This window comes from Schistocerca gregaria, chromosome 2, assembly GCF_023897955.1.
Source record: "Schistocerca gregaria isolate iqSchGreg1 chromosome 2, iqSchGreg1.2, whole genome shotgun sequence".
NCBI lineage: Eukaryota > Metazoa > Arthropoda > Insecta > Orthoptera > Acrididae > Schistocerca > Schistocerca gregaria.
In genome coordinates, this window is record NC_064921.1 from 507,685,957 (window position 1) to 507,708,087 (window position 22,131).

Genomic DNA, 22,131 nt, shown 5'->3' on the forward strand with positions numbered 1-22,131 from the left:
TGATGGATGATGATGCCACAAAAGTTACAGAAGGCACTCAAGAGTGAAGATTCAAAATGATGAACCTGAGCAGTTCTGACAGTATCTGGTCAACTGTCATGGGATATCCATGCCACCATAAAACTCGAGCCATGCCATGATGTATATGACCGGCACAGCTTCCAATTAGCATGAAACATAATCACTCAAAGAGAGTAGATACCTATGCCCCATTGACTCTGGAAGGGGTTCAATGAGATTCAAGTGTATGTAATGGAAGTCACTCCTAACGATAGGCCAAATGAAGCACTCGGTGACAAGCGAGATCATCGGTCAAACTTCCATATGAGTGAGGTTGTGGCGATGATGAAAGAATGGCCATCCTATGTGGGGAGAGGCAGTTGAAACCTGTGCTGAGATACAGTGCAGAGAATGCTGGCATCCGAACCAGTAATTGATCGACGTTTAACATTGAAGCTGGAAGAATTCCTGAAGACACAGATATTGTTGGGTCTCGTTCTTGTTCCTCAGACAGTCATCTGTATTTGTGAATAAGAGAGATCATGTGTATGTGTTAGAGCTAATTGGTGACAATGTTGTCCACTCCATGAAGAAGACAAAAGTCAGTGGAATACTGGGCAACAAGATTGAGATCACAAAAATGTGGTGGACTGACAAACAATGATGGGTGATGTACCGCAGCTCTCAGTGGTTTGTGGTCAGTGTAGATGATGACATGATGATACACGATGTGTTTCCAGAAGTTGCACACAACGTTGTATGTAGCAAGCGACTCTTGATTGAATGCAGACCATTTTGTTTGAGGGCCTATAAGTTTCTTGGAGAAGAAACGGAGGTTTGTGCATGTTGAATGCTACCTGTTGCTGGAGGACCACCCCATTGGCTGAATCACTCATGCCCATGGTGATGGTAAGCTAGATGTAGGAACAGCCATTGTGAGACATTCCTTAAAGTGGTTGAACATTGTTTGTATCACCACAGTCCAGACAAGTTTCCATTTCTCCTATGTGTGTGGCCCTGCAAGGTCATTGGTCAGGGGTGCTCAAACCTGACAATGTGTGGTAAGTGTTGATTATAGAAAGTGAGGATTCTGTGGAACCAGCAGTTGCAGCTGTTGACTGAGTTCACCATGGTCTGGCGTTGATTTGATCTCAGTAGCATTGAGGGTGTGTCCAAGAAATGTTGCTTGTCACTTCTGCAATTGCATTTTTCCTCACTGATCATCACACATGCATCACAGAAGGCTGTGAGAATGAGTCCAAGGTGTTGTTCATGGCTTTGAGAGTTGGCAGAGAAAATTAAGATATGGTAGAGGTACATGTAAGAATAATTGCTCTTGAAAAGCACTATGTCAATAAATTGTTGCTGCTTTTGAGCTGTGGTCTTTGGTCCATAGGACTTGATAAGGATCTCAAACAGGCCAACAGGTGTGATGATAGCAGTCTTGGCGACATTGTCTGTGTACATGGGGATTTGATAATAGGCCTTATGTCAATCGATCAAACTAAACATGTTATCCTCCAAAGGGGAGAATGTGTGTGCCTTGGATGTTCAGCATGGTGAAGCTATCTTGGTGAAGCTATCTTGAGTAGTGTGAGTCCTGTAAGCACCACAACTGTTTTTCTTAGGGGCCAGCTTTATAGGAGACCCCTGAGCACTGTCTGAAGGACAAATGATACTCGAGTGCAATAGTTTGTCTACCACTACCTTAGCTGCATGGAGGAGAGCAGATACAAGATACCATACCTTGTGACAAATAGTGGACCTCAGGTCATATTGATACAATGTGTCATGCTGTTCCTGATAGCATACTCACAGAACCTAACCTGGAATGTTTCATGCGGGAGATTGGAATGAATTTTCTGAACTGGGCAGGGTGACGAGCAATGCACTGTACTAATCTGTGGTGTGTGTCATCACAGCATGTCATGTGGTATGGTTTCACCTGGCCAGGACAAAGGGGTGTGGGCAAATATTGTGGCCATGGTCACATTGTTCAGGGTAGCATGTGAATGGCATCAGAGCTGCTCACAGACATACAGCAAAAAGCCCTGGGATGGCCTGGTGTGTTGCATTGTGGAATAAGGCAGCCTGGTTGGGATTGGTATAGAGATGAAATCTGTAGAAAACATCAACGATGAAGTAAGTCCAATGGCAGTCTAATTTACCTGTGAGTCCTATGATGTGATCTGCAGTGCTATGCCTGCAGATACTAGTGTAGTTAGCTGCAAACCAAGGGCTTCAGAGTGTGGTTTGAACATCTGTGAGGGCTCTGTGCCACACATCTGGACCTGTGTCAGTAACAAAGTACATGTTTGTAAATTGATCATGAATATATAGACATTCTTCAGCGGATGTCAACATTATGGAGGAGAGAAACTTTATGTTGTGCCATGAGCCATCACGCCTACTGTGACCCACGTTTGTTGTTTGGCAGTGAGCAGGGCTGGTGGAAGTGTGAGCAGTGGTGCTAAACTGCAAGTGCTATCAACAGTGGTGTGTCCACAAGGTGGTGGAACCAGCTGACATGGTATTGTCTGCTAACAGTGGGGTGCTGTGTGCATTCTGTGTTACAGCACTCGGTACAGGATCTGTGAGTCTGCTGTGTGAAATTAGGTGGGGCCAGGTTTGTTCAGCGTGTGTGCCAGCCAGTAGGGTGGCGGGAGCAGGTCCACTCACACTGATACGGTGCCTGTGCTACATAACCATAAACTATCTGTCTGTTAAGGTGAGTTTCTTGTCCAACGATTTCCACCCCTCATGCGTGTTCATTGCTAGCTTTTGGTGAGGTGGGAGTTTGAAGGTCTACAGCATCCAGAATGTCAAGTCTTGCATCAAAGCAGGTATCACCAGGGAATGTAGTTGGTGACACCAGTGAGAAGGAGACTCCCCCTGGAAAACTATTCATAGATCACTTGGCACACATGTTGCTCTGGGGTGCGAGCAACCTGTTGTAGCAAGGCTGCCTCACAGCATCGTACTTGTTACTACTGCAAGGGATGAGTGTGGTGTCACTAATTAGTTCAGAATATTTGGCAGTACAGTAGATTAGCACAACAAACTTCGAATTGTCCTCCATTACGCCCAAAAAAGAAAACACACACTCTACTGTTGCAAACTGTAATGTCACTTGATTGGGACGGAAAAGCAGATGTTTGGGTTGAGGTGTAGATTGGCACTGTGCTGTAGAGTCTGATGATGTTTGCCAAATAGTAGGGTGTGACCGGTGCCACCAACTGCTATGTGGTTGTAGCACCAAACATGGTGTTGACATTGCGCAACTGTTGTGCTTGTGAAGAGATTGTGTCAGACGACAACAATCGTGAAGCGGTAAGTGCAGAAGATGTGGTTGTGCAATATCTGTCTAAACGAATACTGAATGCAGAGTACCACTGATTCTTGCCAGAGTAAGTTCGAAGTATAAGTTCATTAATAATGGCTTCGTTGATGCCCACTGCTGTATTATGCTCACCATGTCTTGCCAATCACATATGCACTAGCATCCTAGTCAGTTCTTCACAATGGCTGGTGTTGAAGACAATGAGAACACTGAACGATGATTATGAAAAAGGAGCAGTAAAGCCGAGTGCGCGACCTAACAAAACAGGTTTCATGTCCAATGGCTTCATTTTTGTTATACAATATGGCATCTGTGGACGAAATTTCGTTATGTTCACAGTAGTCAGGGTCACCAAAGTATGAAGTTTCCCTCGTATAGGACAAGGGAATGCACCGATACCAGTAATACACTGTATGCGATACTAGAACATTAAACAACACACTGTGTACACCTTGTAACATGTTCTAAAGTGAACTGCCTGTCCCAGTCACAGATAATTCCACGCTTAGCTAGTGACCCTTTTTGTTACAGTGACCCCACAGATTTCTTTACTAAAAACGTAGCATAGCAATTAAAGCATCCAGTAGTTTACTTAGGTGATCCATGGATTCTTACACGCTACACTGTGAATAAACATTGCGAAGTGACCATGTATGAAGACTGCTGACAGGCAGGAGTGGGGGGTCAGCATTTCATTATTGTGAATGCAGAATTTAATTTCGTGTTCTCTTCCTCACTATGGCTGCAACAGGAAAACAACCTGCTATGTACATGGAGATGTGGACAGAAAAATAAAAACAATATGGAGTGACAAAGAAATTCCAACTCCTGCTTATTCTATAGTCAGATATATGAATGATGTCTGTTCGCACAACTCAAGATATGGACGGGGATTGCACTGTTTGCCAGTTTCAAGCGACGATTGCCATAAGCGCATACACGTGCTCTGTGCTAGAAAAAAGCGTGTTTGCTGCAAATTATGATTCTCACTTGCCTGTGCGGAATTTGTTGCTTATATCTACCATCAACTGTGACAATTACATAGGACAATATCCCACAATAACTAAAATGCAAAGGCAATTTAATGACGATTATATAACGCTTTTTAACTATCTGTTAAGGGCTGAAAACTGGGAAGGGGTCTATAAAGAAAATGATGTAAACTACATATTTAATTCCTTCCATGAAACATTTCTCCACCACTTCAATACTGCATTTCCAGCCAAAAAAAACGTGACTTAAAAAATCACATGAAACACCATGAGGTTGATGATCAGTTTAGGTCATATTGAAAGACCTATTTTGCAATCTACAGAAAAGTTATCCAACAAGCAAAAAAAAAAATATATATATACAATGATAAATTTATAAAGGAATCTAACAATAAAATGAAAGGCTTGTGGACAGTTGTAAAAAATGAAATAAACAGTATGCGGCATGTTATAAACAAAACATTAAAACTAAACATAAGAAATCACATCAGATCCCCAAAAATAGTAAATGGTATTAATGACTATTTTAGCAAAATAGCAGAAAACCAGATAAAGAACAACTGCCACAGACCAAATACTCAACACCAAACACTAATAGAAACCATACCAGTAAAGACATCAATGTTTCTTCACAAAGTCTCCAATACCGAAGTACTTACAGCTATAAAAGGACTAAAGAATAAGTACTCCAGTGGTAGTGACAACATTCCTGATGTAATTGTAAAGAAATGTGGAGAATCCATTGTAGAACCCCTAACCCGCATAATAAATGCATCCTTTACAAATGGAGTTTTCCCTGACCTACTAAAGACTTCTAAAATTACCCCACTTCACAAAAAGGGCTCTAAAAATGATGTAGCCAATTACAGGCCCATAGCACAACTCAGCTCATTCTCAAAAATATTTGAAAAATTATTTTACACCAGATTGGAAGATTTTACTAATAAACTATCCTTATTAACAAAACACCAGCATGGTTTTAGAAAGCAAAAGACAACTACCACAGCTATTTATGAGTATCTCAACAAAACCTTAAAAGCACTGGATAATAAGGATATCACTACTGGTATCTTTTTAGATTTATCCAAAGCCTTTGATGTAATTGACCATACCATACTCCTTAAGAAGTTAACAAATAAAGGTATAAGAGGAATTGCAAACAAATGGTTAGAATCTTACATGTCAAACAGATTTCAAAAAGTTGAAATTAATTTTGAAAAAAAGAATACAACCACCCATCAATCTACTGTCCACTCCTCTGACACAATGTCTATTAGATATGGTGTGCCACAAGGCTCAATCCTGGGACCCATACTGTTTCTGCTATACATTGATGATATAAGCATGAAGCTTGCTACAGGACATACCGCCAATGACACAAGTATACTAATAACAGGTACTGATACAGAGGACCACAACCAAAAAATTAAACCACTTATGCAACCACTCAGCAAATGGTTCAACGAGAACAAACTGATTATAAACATACAGAAAACAATGTACATCAACTTCAGACTCTCATCCCAAAAACAAGAAATCCCTGATGTGATTCCAAATAACCAAGAGCTTATGTGTGTGGACTCTGTCAAGTTTTTTGGCCTATGGCTTGAAGAAAATCTTAAGTGGGAGACACACACAAATTATATATCCAAGTTTCTTGGCCTATGGCTTGAAGAAAATCTTAAGTGGGAGACACACACAAATTATATCTCAAGAAAGCTCTCAACTGTGTGTTACATTTTAAGGATACTCAAAAAATCAGTCACAAAATCTGTTCTCATACATGTATATTATGCTTACTTCCATTCTACATTACAGTATGGAATCATATTTTGGGGGAACTCACCTGGAAGTAGATATATTTTCAAAATGCAAAAAAAGGTAATACACGTAATATGTAAGCTAAGACATAACGAATCATGCAGACAACATTTCAAAACAAATGGCATTATGACATTGCCCTCTGCTTACATTTATAATATCGTCTCATTTGTCAAGTCATACCTGTTAGACAATGACTGCACACTAAACTTCAATGGAGATATTCATAACTATGCAACAAGGCAGCAATCTGACCTACATATGATTCAGTCCAAAACTACCTGCTACCAAAGAAGTGTTTTAAAAGTTGGGATACAAATGTATAATAATTTACCCAATGAAATCAAAGCAACAAAGAACCCAAGAGCCTTCACACATAAGTTAAAAAAATATCTCTTGGACCACTGCTTTTATGCAGTTGATAATTTTTTTGAAAGCGGTTAAAAATGTAAACAATATGATAAATGTTCAGTTAGGTCTGAAAATTATATACTGTGCATGTCTATGAAATATACTGGATTATTATATACTGTGCATGTCTATGAAATACACTGGACTACTTTACTACTACATTTGTATTGGCTGTTTGTACTTTACCATACAACATTTGTATTTACTGTTTTGTTAAAGATAGCTAACTTCCTCATTGCAAAATAATGTAAAATCAATGTCTTAGAAATTACTTGCAAATATGTTCTCTTGACCTGTACAATATCGTATGTACAACCTTACAATTCTATGATTTGTATTAACTGTTTTGTTTAATATAGATAATTTCCTTGCTACAAAATAATGTAAAAATCAGTTTGTAAAAATTACTTGTAAATAGCTCTTTGACCTGTCCAATATCATATGTACAGCTGTACAAAAATGTGATTGCCTGGATCAATAAAAATACAATACAATACAACTGGCAAGAAATGGAATAAAAGTTCACTAAATAACTCGCTACGGTCGCGTTTAATGCTCACGTTGGCAACCACTTTCTCAGCAGAGATCTGAGAACAGGACTGAACGCATATTGGCAACGCCACACTATAGTGAAAAAATCTTGCAAGGAAAGGTTCCCTTCCTACTGTTCCTAGTTCTGCCACACAGTTTCTATCTAAATTCTATAGAACTGGTCTGGAATCTTGGAATGAGTAAGATCTGTAATTGTAATGCATAGAGCATCTCGCTCACTAACCCGAAAAAATAAAGGCTCATGCTTCTGCTGTTAAAAAATGTCACCTATCCTAAAGCAAGCCTTTCGGCGTAAACCGTTACGTCAGCGATTTGCGTGTCAGTTATGCTCCTTTTATATTCAAGTAGCTTTTCTGTTGGTTTCCCAAGGTAGAAGGAACCCCCTTCCAGATATTTCCACCACATAAAAAACTTAGGTGGGGTACTGGGAATTGAACCCAGAACCTTGGCATTACTAGCCAAAAACTACAATCGTTACACCACGACGTCGTCAAGAAACTTTCGAACAGTGTGACTATAACTAACAAGTATAATATGGATCAAGACCGTTACATACATAACAATGATGTGTGATAATTATTGGAGAAGAAATATTTTGACGGGCAAGGGAACTAAAACTATAACAAAATCACTCGGAATAGATTCAAGCAAAGTATCGGCAGTATCATTCGCGACGAAACAACATTCACAGCTATGAAAACTACATAACCAGAGAAGATAGGTTAACTGTGGTTTTGACGGATGGTGCCAGTGAAGACTCGCTAGCAGCTAAATTAAGGTATACTGTTATGAACTGTTTCTGTTGTCTTAAATGGGCACCTCTTTCTGTGGCGCATACAGACATGTAGCGTCTGGCAACACTCCAACTTCTCAGATCACTGAAGTGTAGGCTGTGATTATTAGAGATCAGAAATGCAGCGAACACCAGTCCGATCTCAGGGGTAGCATACATTAGAAATCAAGTCGGCGCTTTTACATTAAGTGCTGTACTGGCCGTGCAAACGTATATTCAATTTAGTTTGACGAGTACCGGTAATGGTAACGCAGGAGTTGCTTCCTACTCGTCGACAGTGGTAAACTGTTAAGGCCCCAGTAAACGATCAAACAATTTGTCAAATTTGGCCATGCTTGCCAAATATTTGACCGTATATAGTGGTGTTTGACTTGTTTGTCAATCATAGATGTTATGACGCGTTTGTAAGGAGCTCCGATTGACGAAAAGTTTGACTAGATAGCGGACGTTGTCTGTTTCGTTGTTTTATCGTATATGTTTAGCGGAAATTTGATTTATTAGAATTTATGTCATTGTTTCGCGAGTTTCCGCAACTGTGGAAACTACGATAAAGTATAACTACAAAATGCCACTGACAGTTACCAAAATTTGTAGAGGTATCGCAGCTTTTCCAGTCATGTATCACGCAAAAAGAGGTTATAGAATGAAATCAGTATTTTACGCAAACAGTAACATACAAGCGGGAGTGGACTGGATAATTTAGGGAGGGGATCAAACATTAAGGTAATCGCTCTTGGGAGTGGAATGAAATAAAATAATCGAACGATTCTTCCCTGGACGATGTGGGCTATGTGTTCCCAAGCTGTATTTTAATGAACTTTCATTAGCGACCGCGTAGAAGATAATAAATTTTCGTATGGTTGTGTCTTCTTTTTCAATGTGAATGCTCAGTAACGCTAAACAAGTTAATAAGCGTTTCACTGTCCATCAGCAGAAAGTTGATGTAATCATCAGGTTCTGAGTGAAACATTTCCATAAATAGGTTTTCAGTTGTATTTTTCTCTCTTATTTAAACCATTCGCTGGACCAACGTCGTATTTGCGTCTTCTTTTAAACAGTATGCCATACCGGTAGTCAATGTTGTTGTTGCGATCTTCAGTCCGAGGGATGGATTGAAACAGCTCTCCGTGCTACCAGGCTGTGGTGCTACTAGAAATGCTTTATCTGCATTTGTAGCCTTTTCCCACTAGTGCCCAAACATAGCATACACGAAAATCGTGTGCTTCCAAAGTAAGGTTCAACTGATAAGCATTCTTGCTACATGTACAGTCTTGTTTTGACACATCCGCAGCTAGGTAAGAGCGAACTTGACAGACAAGTTTGCCCTTCCAGGACGGCCTTAACAAGCTTTAAATGTTGCTTTGTCCATTCAAAGAAAGTTGATGTAATCATCGCGTTCTGAGAGTAATATTTCCTTTGGCAGATTTCCGTGGGTAAATCTCTCATTTTAATCATTCCCTGGACAAGGGTCATGTTTTCTTCTTCAAACACAGCGCCAAAATCAATGCCAGGGCTGCTTTGTGTGCATTTGTGACCGTTCTCACTACTGTCGAAATACTCATGAACACTAGCATCGTCTGTTTGAGAAGCTAAACTGACAAACATTGATGGAACGTGGCTAGATACAGGGTGTTTCAAAAATGACCGGTATATTTGAAACGGCAATAAAAACTAAACGAGCAGCGATAGAAATACACCGTTTGTTGCAATATGCTTGGGACAACAGTACATTTTCAGGCGGACAAACTTTCGAAATTACAGTAGTTACAATTTTCAACAACAGATGGCGCTACAAGTGATGTGAAAGATATAGAAGACAACGCAGTCTGTGGGTGCACCATTCTGTACGTCGTCTTTCTGCTGTAAGCGTGTGCTGTTCACAACGTGCAAGTGTGCTGTGGACAACATGGTTTATTCCTTACAACAGAGGATTTTGCTGGTGTTGGAATTCCACCGCCCAGAACACAGTGTTGTTGCAACAAGACGACGTTTTCAACGGAGGTTTAATGTAACCAAAGGACTGAAAAGCGATACAATAAAGGATCTGTTTGAAAAATTTGAACGGACTGGGAACGTGACGGATGAACGTGCTGGAAAGGTAGGGCGACTGCGTACGGCAACCACAGAGGGCAACGCGCAGCTAGTGCAGCAGGTGATCCAACAGCGGCCTCGGGTTTCCGTTCGCTGTGTTGCAGCTGCGGTTCAAATGACGCCAACGTCCATGTATCGTCTCATGCGCCAGAGTTTACACCTCTATCCATACAAAATTCAAACGCGGCAACCCCTCAGCGCCACTACCATTGCTGCACGAGAGACATTCGCTAACGATATAGTGCACAGGATTGATGACGGCGATATGCATGTGGGCAGCATTTGGTTTACTGACGAAGCTTATTTTTACCTGGACGGCTTCGTCAATAAACAGAACTGGCGCATATGGGGAACCGAAAAGCCCCATGTTGCAGTCCCATCGTCCCTGCATCCTCAAAAAGCACTGGTCTGGGCCGCCATTTCTTCCAAAGGAATCATTGGCCCATTTTTCAGATCCGAAACGATTACTGCATCACGCTATCTGGACATTCTTCGTGAATTTGTGGCGGTACAAACTGCCTTAGATGACACTGCGAACACCTCGTGGTTTATGCAAGATGGTGCCCGGCCACATCGCATGGCCGACATCTTTAATTTCCTGAATGAATATTTCAATGATCATGTGATTGCTTTGGGCTATCCGAAACATACAGGAAGCGGTGTGGATTGGCCTCCCTATTCGCCAGTCATGAACCCCTGTGACTTCATTCTGTGGGGACACTTGAAAGACCAGGTGTACCGTCAGAATCCAGAAACAATTGAACAGCTGAAGCAGTACATCTCATTTGCATGTGAAGCCATTCCACCAGATACGATGTCAAAGGTTTCGGGTAATTTCATTCAGAGATTACGCCATATTATTGCTACGCATGGTGGATATGTGGAAAATATCGTACTATAGAGTTTCCCAGACCGCAGCGCCATCTGTTGTTGACAAATGTAACTACTGTAATTTCGAAAGTTTGTCTGCCTGAAAATGTACTGTTGTCCCAAGCATATTGCAACAAACGGTGTATTTCTATCGCTGCTCGTTTACTTTGTATTGCCGTTACAAATATACTGGTCATTTTTGAAACACCCTGTAAGAGCGATTTTGTCAAACACGTTGGATCATTTACGGGGCATTTAGGATAACCGTGACGCAGAACGGAAGTTGAGTGCACGATCTTACCGTCCTAAAGTAGCACTGGCGGGACGAAAATGACCTATTGGAGGAATCAGATGGTCTCTAACGGATCTGTATTTTGTGAGACTGTGGAAGATGTGAGACAAAAAGTAAGGATGCAGAGTATAGGTCTACAGCTGCAAATGTTATCCAGAGGAGGAAGAGTGCTGTCTGAAAACAGAACCACGTTATACTCCTCACTTCAGATGAAAAACATACATGAACCGTCCAAAGCAAACAAAATGGGTGTATTCTTTATTACATTTGCACCATGAGAAAATATATGTGGTCTGTCAAATGAGAAAAGGGCATTAGAGAAACGTCACTGTGAAATCCTTGTGAGCCGAAAACGAACTGTAATGTGTATTGGTTATATGTCTAGGTATGGCGTATAAATGTCACCCAATGACGAGATTATCAATCAAAACTTGTTTCTGTCAATTAGTCAGTTTCACACATTCAATCGTGGACTGCTGAAGGTCTAGTACCTATTGTTATTTTGACCTAAACATGACTCAAGCTCTGAAAAATACTACAAATTTAAATAAATACTGCTTGTATCTGTTCATAGCTGTGCTGGAGTTACAGGCAAAACTATGGAAAAAACCTAATTAGTTAATCAATAAATGTGTTCTTATGTATGGTGAAACAGAAACAAAATGTGTGTAGGTACACCATATGGTAGATACAAACTGTGTAAAGATGTATGATGTTATTGCATTTAAAAATGATAGACCTTGTTAATAAAGCAGTGTATATGAAGATTAACATTATGAAAAGAATAAATTGTTACTCTCAGTATAGTGGAGACATTAAATTGCAGATTAGCACAACAAAAATACTGTCAGACAAGTAAGCTTTCGGCCAAAAAGGCCTTCATATGAATGAGATAACGTACACATGCAAACTCATGAAAACACAACTCAGATACACATGACCACAGTCTCTGGCTGCTGAGGCCAAACTGCCAGCTGCAGCACATAATGGGAGAAGCAATTTGGGTGGTGGGACTAAGGAGGAGTATGGGGTGAGGAGGGGGAGGGATAGCACAGTAGGGGTGAGGGATGATAAAGTGCTGCTTGAGGGAGCATGCAGTAATGAGGTAGAGAGAGGGTAGGGCAGCTTGGCGCAGTTGGGAGGTTACAAGGATGGCGGGGGATAGGGGGAAGGGCACAGAGAAGGAAAGAAGTAAAAAGACTGTGGCTGTGTTGGTGGAATAGAGGGCTGTGCAGTGATGGAGTGAGAACAGGGAAAGGAATAGGTGAGTGTATGACAATGACTAATGAAGGTTGAGGCCAGGAAGGTTGCTGGAACAAATGATGTATTGCAGGGAAAGTACTCACCTGCACAATTCAGGATCCAGATGGTAAAGGCTCTGGAGCAGTGATTAAAATAATGATTGTTGTGTTGGGCAATGTGCTCAGCAACTGGATGGTCCAACTGTTTCTTGGCCGCAGTTTGTCAGTGGTCATTCATGTGGACAGACAGCCTGATGGTTGTAATGCCAATGTAAAGCACAGCACAATGGTTGCTGGTTAGCTTGTAAGCCACATGACTGGATTCAAGGTAGCCCTGTTCTTGATGTGATAGGTGATGCTAGTGACTGTACCAGAGTAGTGGTGGTGGGAGGATGTATGGGACAGGTCTTGCATCTAGGTGTGTTACAGGAACATGAGCCATGGGGCATGGGATTGGGAGCAGGGATTGTGTAATGATGGATGATGATATTGTGTAGGTTTGGTTGGCAGTGGAAAACCGCTGTGGGAGAGGTGGGAAGGATAACGAGTGGGACATTCCTCATTACAGAGCATGACGAAAGGTAGTCAAACCCATGCTCCAGTCCTGGGTTGTACTGAGTCACAAGAGGAAAGTTTGAGAGGGCAATAATGATCTGTGAAGGCCTCAAACAGACTCTCGGCATATTTGGAGAGGGATCACTTGTCACTGCAGACATGGTGCCCATAGGTTGCTAATCTGTGTAGAAGGGGTTTCTTGATATGGAATGCATAGCAGCTGTCAAAGTGGAGGTGTTGCTAATGGTTGGTAGCTTTGATGTGGATGGAGGTACAGGTGAGTGTCCACACCAAGGAAGTTGACTCATTGGGTTGAGGAGGAACAGGTGAAATGAATGGGGGAGAAGGTGTTGAGGCTCTGGAGGAATGTGGATAGGGTTTTCTCTCACTCAGTCCAGATCATGAACATGTCATCAATGAATCTGACCAGGCGGGGGGTTTGGAATTCTATGTGGTTAGAAAGGATTCTTCTGTATGGCCCATAAATAGTTTGGCAGAGTATGGTGCCATGTGGGTGCTCATTGCCATACCCCAGATTTGTTTGTAGGCGATGCCTTCAGAGGAGAAGTAAGTGTGGGTGAGGATACAGTTGGGAATGGTGACCAGGAAGGAGGCTGTAGGTTTGAAGTTCATGAGGTGTTAGAGAAAGTTGTGTTCAATAGTGGCAAGGCCATAGGCATTAGGAAAGTTAGTGTAAAAGGAGGTGCCATCAGTATTGATGAGCAGGGCACTGGGTGGTAAAGGAAAGGGACCCTACAGAGTCATTGGAGGAAATGGTTGCTATCTTCTGTATAAGAGGGTAAGTTACAGAAAGCAGAGATTCTCTCAGTGAGGGCACAGTAACTGGCCAACACCTTCTGCCCCATTCACTTCATCTGGTCCACCCCTACCCAACAAGTCATGTTCCTTGATATTGATCTCCACCTCAAAGATGGCTGCATCAGTTTCATCGTCCATGTCAAATCTGCCAACCACCAGGAATACATTTGCTTTGACACCTGCCACCCATACCATCCCAAGAAGTCCTTTGCTTACAGCCTAACCACCTGTAGCTTTTGTATCTGTAGTGATGATCCCTCCTGAAACATACCAAGAGTCTCTCTGAGGCCTTCACAAATTGTAATTGCTCTCCCAACCTTATAGAGAAACAGATCTTCGATGCCTTATCTCTCCAGTCATCCTCCACCCCTCAAATTCACATTGTCCAGCCACTGAGGAGCATTCTCCTTGTGACTCAGTACCACTCAGGACTGGTGCAACTGAATCTCAATCTCCCCCAAGGTTTTCATACCTCTTGTCATGTTCTGAAATGAGAAATGTCCCATCCACTATCTTCCCCATCCCTTCCAAAGTGATTTTCTGCTATCCACAGAAACTACACAATATCTTCGCACATCCCTACACAATCCCTGCTCCCAACCTCTTGTGTCATGGCTTATATCTCTGTAACAGTCACAGATGAAAGACCAGTCCCATACATCCTCTCACCACTACCTACTCCATTCCGGTCACAACCATCACCTATCCCAGTCTCATGATTTACAAGCTAAGGTGCAACCACTGTGCTGCATTCTGTGTGGGCTTAGCAGCCAAAAAGCTGTCTGTCTCCATGAACACACCCACAGTCTTCTTACTTCTCTCCTTTTCTGCTGTGCTTTCTTCCCTCCACCCCCCTCCCCCTCCATCTGCCCAAAGTTTAACCTCCCTAGATGCCGTACCTTCTTTCCACCTCATCCCTGCATGCTCCCACAAGCAGCACTTTACTGTCCCCCACCCCACCCTGCCATCCTCTCCCTCCTCACCCCAGCCTCCTCTTTACCCCCACCACCCAAATTGATTCTCCTGTCACATGCTGCTGCTAGTAGTATGGCCCTGGCAGCTAGAGACTGTGGTCATGTGCATATAAATTGCATTTGCGAGTGTGTGCATATGTATGTTGTCTAATTTGGATGAAGTCCCTTTTGGCTGAAAGCCTATTGTTTGACTGTATTTTTGTCTTCCATATCTGTGACTCAGCATCTCTGCTATATGGTGAGTAGTAATCCATCCTTTTCAAAATTCTGTCATCATTCCATGTTGTATTTTCCATTGTTTGATTTTGCCTAATGGATTTTATTCCGTTTCCCCACACTTCGTCTATTCTGTTCTGCTCCTGAGTTTACCTATGTATTTTGGTGTATTTTATGAAATTTTTTCGCATGTATTTCTATGTTATTTACGCATTGTTTTGCATTTTTACCTCCACCGTGGATCCTCACTCCTTCCATCTGCACCAGTACAGAGGCATTTCCTTATTCTTAGCCAAAACCCAGTCCATGTACTGTTCCTGCATTGTTGCTTGGCTCTTGAAATCCCCCCAAATGGCCTTACCACTAAATTACCCCTTTCCAGCTGTAATTACTCCTTTCAAAATGACCTTCATCTGTTCAGATTCTGCCAGTCCTAAACCCTCAGCAACATAGTCCTGCAAAAGCATGTCAATCAGGCCCAAACCTCATTTGCAATACCTCCTCTCCATGCATAAAATTCTGCTGCTATGTAATCCCTAATTCCTGGATCCTATATCGCACATGGAAACTCTTGCTCTCCAGAAACTAGAGCAGCATGTACAACACCACCTCAAAAAACTCTCTACCCTGTTCACCTTCTACTCCCACATTGGACTATCACTATCCATCATCTCTACAACAACCTCCAAACCTGCCCACATCCCGCCCAAACTGACAAATCCTGCCTTGCAAACCTACTATAGTTATCCCACCCTCTAAAACTACCTCCATACAGAATCGAGAGTCTAAGCAGACCAAGAACACAGTCATGAACCTTTCCTTCAAAAGCCTTAGCCCCACAGAAGTATCAGTCCATTCCAAAGGCCTCACATTTTGACCCACTCCCAAATTCAGTCAAGCTGAACTTGCTAAAGACCTTCTCTCCTTCTCCCGATCAGTGCAATGGAAACACCAATGCTACAAAACAGACTCAACCACAGCCCATTGTTGAACCCTGCCCAACTCAGCTCACCCCACTATTTTTTTATTTATTTTATTTACATGTCAAGTTCCGTCAGACCAAATTGAGGAGCAAATCTCCAAGGTCATGGAACGTGTCAGTACATGAACTAACAACATAAAAGTAATAACAGATAAAAATAAATGTTCATGAACCTGAAAGAAAATCAGTCCATAAGTTTAAGCAAACACTATCAGCAATACAATGAGAATCAACTTAATTTTTCAAGGAACTCCTCAACAGAATAGAAGGAGTGACCCATAAGGAAACTCTCCAGTTTCGATTTGAAAGCACGTGGATTACTGCTAAGATTTTTGAATTCGAGTGGCAGCTTATTGAAAATGAATGCAGCAGTATACTATACACCTTTTTGCTACTCCCCTTATTCCGTAATGGTCGAACTTCTGGAGCAATACTGTGAGATCAACACAGTCAAATGCCTTTGTTAAATCAAAAAATACGCCAAACATTCGAAACTTTTTGTTTAGCCCATCCAGTACCTCACAGAGAAAAGAGAATATAGCATTTTCAGTTGTCAAACGCCTTCTAAAGCCGAACTGTACATTTGATAGCAAATCGTGTGATATAAAATGATCAATTAACCTTACATGCACAGCCTTTTCGATAACTTTTGGAAACACTGATGTCATAGAAATAGGTCTAAAATTATCTACATTATCCCTTTCTCCGTTTTTATAAAGCGGCTTTGCTACTGAGTACTTTAATCACTCAGGAAACTGACCATTCCTAAAGGAAAAATTACAAATAAGGCTAAATACAGGGATAACATGTGCAACACAGTACTTTAATATTCTGCTAGACACTCCATCATAACCCTGAGAGTCCTTAATCTTCAGTGATTTAATTATTGACTCAATCTCCCTCTTGTCTGTATCACATAGGAGTATTTCAGACGTCAATCTCGGAAAGGTATTTGCTAAGAAATTTATATGATTTCCTGTAGAAACTAAATTTTTATTTAATTCATCATCAATGCTCAGAAAATGGTTGTTAAATACTGTACATCTATCTGATTTATCAGTAACAGAAATATTATTACTGCGAACTGACTTTATATCATCAACCTTGTGCTGCTGACCAGACACTTCCTTCACAACTGACCATATGGCTTTAATTTTATCCTGTGAATTAGCTATTCTATTTGCATACCACATACTTTTTGCCTTGCTAATAACATTTTTAAGCACCTTACAATACTGTTTGTAATGGGCTACTGTAGTTTGATTGTGACTACTTCTAACATTTTGATATAATTCCCGCTTTGTTCTACATGATATTCTTATACTGCTAGTCAGCCAACCAGGGCCTGTCCATTACTGCTAGTACCCCATTTAGAATGTTCTAATGGAAAGCAACTCTGTAAGAGCATGAGAAATGTGTTATGGAAAGCATTGTATTTATCATCTATATTATCTGCACTATAAACATCTTGCCACTCTTGTTCCTTGACAAGTTTTGAAAAACTCTCTATTGCTGTTGGATTAACTTTCCTATGTAGTTTGTAATTAAATATGACATTGGTTTGAGTACAAAAACCTTTTAGTGTTAAAATTTGTGCATCATGGTCTGAAAGGCCATTCACCCTTTAACTAACAGAATGCCCATCTAGTAATGAAGAACGAATAAAAATATTGTCTATGACGGTGCTACTGTTCCCCTGCACCCTAGTGCCCCCAAATTACTCCTGTTGACTTTCCAGAGTTTCTTAACCTCGAACCTGGTCTCACCATCATTCCTCAAATCTCTCAACATGCAGGCTAACCTTACATTCTCAGAAAGAACCACAATCCACGACCTAAAAAGTCATATAAACGTACCTGCTGACAAAGACTCCACAACTGTTGTTTTGAACCACAAGGACTACCTCGCAGAAGGACTCTACCAGCTGTCAGATTCATCCACCTACAAAACTAGTCACAGTAACCCCAATTCAGAAATCCAGTAGGAACTCCAGTCTCTTCTCAAATCCTTAGGTCCATCCTAGAACCTCTCCCTAGAGTCCATCTCTCTCCTCACCCCTACCACTCCCTCCACTCCTACTATCTATGTGCTTCCTAACTCCACAAACACAACCACCCACGATGCCCCATTGTGGCTGGTTACTTGCCTTCACTGAGAAAATCTCTTCTTTCATAGAGCAACGGCTTCAGCCTGTCATCTGCAAAAGATACGAACCATTTCCTCCACTGACTGCACAGTTCCTGTTCCTTTATGACTTGGTACTCTGCTTGTCACTGTTCATGCCACCTTCCTTTAGACTAACATTCCTAAAGACCACAGCTTTGACACTATCGAACACTACCTTTCCCAATACCTGATAAATTCTAAACCTACCACCTCTTTCCTGGTTACTATGACCAACTGTATCCTCACCCCACAAGTGCTTCTCCTTTGAAGGCATCACCTACAAACAAATCCAGGTTACGGTAATGGGCACCTATATGGCATCATCCTGTAGCAGTTTATTCATGGGCCGTATAGAGGAATCCTTCCCAACCACCCAGAATCCATAACCCCTCACCTGGTTCAGATTCATTGATGACATCTTTGCAATCTGGATCGAGGATGAGGACACTCTATCTGCATTCCTCTACAATCTCAACAACCTTCATAAATATGTATATACATAAACATATCTAAAAACAAAGAAGATGTGACTTACCAAACGGAAGCGCTGGCAGGTTGATAGGCACACAAACAAACACAAACATACACACAAAATTCAAGCTTTTGCAAACCAACGGTTGCTTCATTAGGAAAGAGGGAAGGAGAGGGAAAGACGAAAGGATGTGGGTTTTAAGGGAGAGGTTAAGGAGTCATTCCAATCCCAAGAGCAGAAAGACTTACCTTATGGGGAAAAGAAGGACAGGTGTACACTCGCACACACACACATATCCATCCGCACATACACAGACACAAGCAGACATTTGTAAACATACGTACATACACCATACACAGACACATACATTCTCACATATATACATTCTCCCTCCTGCCCCCCTCCCCTTTCTCTCTCTTTCTCTCTTCATAATTCAGAAAAACTGGTGTTTGAGGGAGAATAGAGATGGCAAGCATTGTGAAGCAGCCATTGGATTCAAGCATGTTGTGCCATTGGATGGTCAACTTTGTTCTTGGCCACAATTTGCCTGTGGCCATTTGTTCTAATGGACAGCTGGCTGGTTGTCATGCTGACACAAAAAGCTGTACAGTGACTGCAGCAGGATGCTCCTTTCACAGGTGGCTCTGCCTCCGATGGGATAGGAAAAGCCTGCAACCAGACTGGAGTACAAAGTGTTGGGAGAGTGAACTGGCACATGTCCCTGGGTCTTCCAGGACGGTTATAACCCCTGTGGCACAGGGTTGGGAATGGGAGTGGTATGGGGATGGACCAGAAAATTGAGTAGGTTGGATAGACAGTGGAATACCACTTTAGAAGGGGTGGGAAAGATCTTGGGTAGGATATTCCTGTTTGTGCGCCTGTCTAAGACTCAGTTATATGATGATTTTTGCCTTTACTTATGCCATTATTTGTTTTCTGCCTGAGGGTTCCTATAATATTTTTAATGCTATAATTTTCAGCATGACTATGTTAGTTTCTCAACTAGCTTATATTTGTAAGGAAATTTAACTTTTAATCCAAAATGACATTTACATACTAAATGGAGAGTTATAATATTGCCAGGTAAGTGGAATATGCACCACCCCTTAAGCCTCGAGATGGCAAACCTGTGTATAAAGTGCGCCAACTGCAAATAAAATTGCTTTGCACCACTTCATTGTTGTTTCACAATTATGAGCCCATACCTATTCCTTCAATCCTTCAACATTGTTTCAGCTAACACAGTGATAAACTGTGTCATCATACATGGAAGTGGGCAGCAGTAACATAAAGAACAGTAGGCTACCAGTAGGTGAGAGAAAATTATCTTGTGTGGGGAAAAAAAAAAAAAAAATACAACAGAATACAAGCTTGCGGCACAAGCCCACAACAAGATAAGATAATTGGTAATCAAATAAGTAGTTATTTCATTACTGTTTAATTAAACAGTGTTTTATCTCATATTGTATTAGTTTATTTTATCATTGTTTAGTTAAACTAAGATTAAATAGTTTTGCTTATACATGTTTACCTTGGTAACATAAAGACAGCTATTCTTTACATGTGTACAAAGTATGCTGTGCACCTGCTAATGTTATGAAAAATGGCATGGCTGCTCAATGGCTAAACTTCTCTATAGTGTGGTTGACTGGGTAAGAGTTATGTTATAATGTACTGAATTTAGATGGTATAGAAAATTTTCTAATTTGTCTCTTTGTGTGACCAAATTGTAAATAGAAAAAGGGCAAGCTGTCTTCCAAATGACTGATTTCATTGCTTCATTTTTAAAATGTTCCATCTGCTGGTTGTGATGTCAGGGATAAGATGTTACCCTATTGGTCTTTTTATAAAGTAGCATTCACCACCCAAGAGAAAATACACATGGCTAAAAACATGCCTAAAGAGGTCTGTCATTAATTGTTCTAATGATTAGCTTTACAGATTCATCTGGTGTGCCAGGCAATTAGGACCATATCAAATGTTGGTGTATCAGTGTCATGAAGTTAAATTGACTAAGCCACAGTAGAAACACCTGTGAGCTATGGACATGGGGTTTGGATTGGGAACATACATAATGAGAATGTCCTTCTAGTACTTTGAAAGACCATATGTGGAGCCCCAAATTTGCTGATTATGGTACAAAGGAGTACACATTCTTTATGAATTTGAGAATACTTATGTGTTATTTGAGGCATAAGTCCTTAAAGACATAACTTCCTGGTTGCCTCTTTCAGCAGATCAGGCACCTGAAAAACTGTCAACATTCTCTTGTAGACATTCTTAGTGATATCTTACTTTGATGTGCCATTGATAGGGTTGGTCATAAAGTTTTTCATCTTTTCCTTGTAGAGCTCTTTTTGTAGCAATGTGGACTCATAGCACTGGTTTGCTGGAGGAATGATCATACATTGTCTTCCCTCAAATCCTCAAGGCTGCCTCCTCTGTTTCTTGACATGCTGATCTTTGTCAGTTAAGCATAAATGTAAGAGTTTTTTAGCTGCTTTAGGAGAATGTCTAGCCACAGCTTGTGTGCTTTTATTGCTGGGGACTGACAGGGAGTTGGTATGTGGTTCTTTGGTGGCTAAGTTGATGACCATCCTTGTGTGATTCTTTGAGTTGCATGGTAACCAGTATTCAAGAGATTTTTATGCTGTGGCTGTATTCTTAATGGACTTAGCTCTAGACCACACAGTGCTGTCCACCCACTCCCATGCACAGGGACTGAGTCTGCTGGTCAGGATGCTTAATTCTATCTGCTCTTGGTGTTTTAATGTGTGTTACTGATGCAAAGATTGGTACAACTTGTTTACCACAGCACATCAGGAGAAAGGAGAGAGTATTAAGCAGTCATTATTTCTTGTGGTGTAATTCATCAAGTTTTTTCAGGATGTAGCACACCTCCTTTACACAGTTGTTGCAGAAGTGAGTCTTCAGTTTTTCACAAGTTATATCATGAATGTTAATAGCAATGAAATTCCCAATTCTGAGTGGAATTTTTATTGCAAACATAGGCTGGACACTCATGACATTAGTTTCAAAGCTGTCAGAAATAGTTAGCAAATGCTTCTTGTGGAATCGCTTGAAGCTCCTTGGCCAATTGTTGTTGGATATCTCTATGTCTGCGAGGTGTAAGCCTTTCAGGGCTAATTTAAGGTGAAGAAACAAAAATAAGTCTGCTGATGCCCAAACTGGAGAATAAGGAGGCTGTACAAGAACAGTCACATTGAGTGAGAACGTAGACCACATGGATTGCACTGTGGGAATGAGTGTTTCCATGGAGGAAATTCCACTGTACACTCCTGCTCAGATCCTGTCAAAACTACCAGATGCATTGCTACAGTCATTTAAAAATTCCCTCATAAGCTTCTATTTGATAGTTTGACTCCCAGGTAGAAATTCATGATGGATCAAGCCCTTTGCTCTCAAAAAATGTATCAACATCATCTTAACCTTCTTGGATTTTACCAGTCGACTTTATTTTGGGGGCAGGGAAGATGATGATCACCATGCAATTGACTGTTATGCTCATCCATTACGGATATTT

General features: G+C 41.1%; 1 protein-coding gene across 2 annotated transcripts in view; it reads left to right on the forward strand.

The window, feature by feature from the left end:
* The first annotated feature begins 7,566 nt into the window (after positions 1-7,566).
* Positions 7,567-22,131, forward strand: part of LOC126329050 (uncharacterized) — a 207,858-nt gene continuing 193,293 nt past the window's right edge. The window contains exon 1 of one of the 2 annotated variants that reach the window (XM_049996093.1): positions 7,567-7,894. The gene's annotated coding sequence lies outside the window, so the exon portion shown is untranslated. The remainder of the gene's footprint in view (positions 7,895-22,131) is intronic. The other variant, XM_049996091.1, reaches the window with a different exon arrangement.